Source organism: Schistocerca piceifrons, unplaced genomic scaffold (genome assembly GCF_021461385.2).
Source record: "Schistocerca piceifrons isolate TAMUIC-IGC-003096 unplaced genomic scaffold, iqSchPice1.1 HiC_scaffold_936, whole genome shotgun sequence".
NCBI lineage: Eukaryota > Metazoa > Arthropoda > Insecta > Orthoptera > Acrididae > Schistocerca > Schistocerca piceifrons.
The window spans coordinates 4543438-4545937 of record NW_025729208.1 but is presented as its reverse complement, the minus strand read 5'-3'; the positions used below and the strand labels follow the sequence as shown (position 1 = coordinate 4545937).

General features: G+C 57.5%; 1 non-coding gene across 1 annotated transcript in view; it reads right to left on the bottom strand.

Moving 5' to 3' along the window:
• Positions 1-459, bottom strand: part of LOC124772066 — a 1909-nt gene extending 1450 nt beyond the window's left edge. Inside the window, exon 1 of the ribosomal RNA XR_007013745.1 lies at positions 1-459. This exon is cut by the window's left edge and continues 1450 nt beyond it. This is a non-coding gene — a ribosomal RNA (small subunit ribosomal RNA).
• Between the last annotated feature and the right edge of the window lie 2041 nt (positions 460-2500).

Below are 2500 nucleotides of genomic sequence, written 5' to 3'. Positions count from 1 at the left end.
GTAATTTGCGCGCCTGCTGCCTTCCTTGGATGTGGTAGCCGTTTCTCAGGCTCCCTCTCCGGAATCGAACCCTGATTCCCCGTTACCCGTTACAACCATGGTAGGCGCAGAACCTACCATCGACAGTTGATAAGGCAGACATTTGAAAGATGCGTCGCCGGTACGAGGACCGTGCGATCAGCCCAAAGTTATTCAGAGTCACCAAGGCAAACGGACCGGACGAGCCGACCGATTGGTTTTGATCTAATAAAAGCGTCCCTTCCATCTCTGGTCGGGACTCTGTTTGCATGTATTAGCTCTAGAATTACCACAGTTATCCAAGTAACGTGGGTACGATCTAAGGAACCATAACTGATTTAATGAGCCATTCGCGGTTTCACCTTAATGCGGCTTGTACTGAGACATGCATGGCTTAATCTTTGAGACAAGCATATGACTACTGGCAGGATCAACCAGGGAGCTGCGTCAACTAGAGCTGAGCAGCCGGCCGCCCGGGAGTGTGTCCCGGGGGCCCGCGCGAACACGCAAGCGTCCGCTCAATCATTCTGCAAACAGGAGGAGGCTGAGCTCCCCTGCACAATACACCTCGAAACCCTCTCAGGTCCCGGCGGCGCGCAGCGCCGTCCCAAGTACTTGGTCGGGTTCGAGAGAGGCGCAATCGCCCGGAGTTAGGCGAGTAGACGCTTTCGGTGCGACCACCCGTGCTCCCAACTGAGCTTGCCGCTGCCGACAGAGGCCCGGGAGCGTGCTGTCGTGGCATTGCCGGCGGGAGACAACACGCGCCACCTACGGTGACCGGCAGCTCCAACGCCAGCGCCACAGAAGGACAAAAGCCCCACTTGGGTGCCGAAGCGAACTCTCCCAGCACAGCGCACGCGCCAACACATCCGCACAGCTGCGATACAAACCACCAGCGAGAACCGCTGGGGCGACCGAGCAGCAGACGGCGTCGCGGCGCCGAGCGCCGGGCGGCGGCGCATCCTCAACGCACACAGTCCTCAATCGGACCAGCACACTGAAGATGTCCACCGCGCTTCGCACCGGGCCCGCGAGGACCTACTTTGGCCGCACGGCGCCGCGCGCAGGGTGCGCCGGCGCGCAGCTGCGACGCCTGCCGCGTCCGTCGGCCGGCGCGCCTGCCACTGGCCGCCCCCACCAGCCGGCTGTAGCGCGTGCGCCCACGCACCGCGCGGCCAGCACGCCGGGAGGCGCCCCCTCACCGGCCGGGGACGGTCCCACCCAGCCACCGCCGCGTATCGCTTCACACCCAGATGCCGTTCAGTTTCGTCGGCATGGTGGGTATCGCTGGAACAACCGGTTAGTACCTCAACCTATCGTCGCCATCACCGATTCACCCCTAGCGAGAACAACCGCACCACAACAGGTTACCATTTGTTCATTTGCGTAACTTCACCAGAAAACGCAGGCGTCCATCGCCATTTGCAACTTCAACGATTATTGCATGCCTGTGTCAGGTGTCACGCCACACTACGTCTGCCCACATACACGCAACAAAATGTGCACGCCTAGACAATACGTGGAAGGTGGCCCCCGTACGTATGCGATGTCCATTGCTCGAACGACTGTCAACCGGCCTCTGTAGCATGTCGCAGATATGGAACGCGGTGCACCATGCCATCACGGTGTGTGAGGAGAGACGACTAGGTCCGAATACATCAACAGACAGCTCATGCTGATCGCCATCCACGGCGTCCGTTCCTCCCACACGTCTCTATGGCGTACCACACTGCAATCCAGCTCTCATAGGGAGACGACACGTAGCTGCGTGCACAATATTTGCACTGTATGGTCCGCCGTTTTTGGGCGCAGTCGTTGTGCGGTCACACATGTGCCACGATGTATCATTCAGTACATAAGGACGAATGTGCAGTACAGATTGTGGTTCACGCGTACGACATCAGCGGACAGTTGACACAGGCCGCACCACAACGTAGCCTGAGTACGTCGCATGCGAAGGGCATTGAACATGCAAACTTCTCACCAACCAGCTTGCGAAGGCAGGGGGCAAGGTGGGGACGTGGGGAGGGGCGGCATGTACGTCCTGCTGCCATCCACATTACAGTGTACAGCAGGAGCATGTGGAAAGTGAGCAAGACTTGCAAGGTGTTTAACATGAAGCGATACACAGGGGTGCGGGCAGTGCGAGTAGCGAACTATATTGCGAGGGTTGCGGGTGGGCAACACTACAGTAATTGAACGAGTCGTATAACAATTACAGAGCAGGTTTAGGCGACAACGTGGGTTACGTTAAGGCGACAACATGGGTTAGGTTAAGGCACAACATGGGTTAGGTTAAGGCACAACATGGGTTAGGTTAAGGCACAACATGGGTTAGGTTAAGGCACAACATGGGTTAGGTTAAGGCACAACATGGGTTAGGTTAAGGCACAACATGGGTTAGGTTAAGGCACAACATGGGTTAGGTTAAGGCACAACATGGGTTAGGTTGAGGCACAACATGGGTTAGGTTAAGGCACAA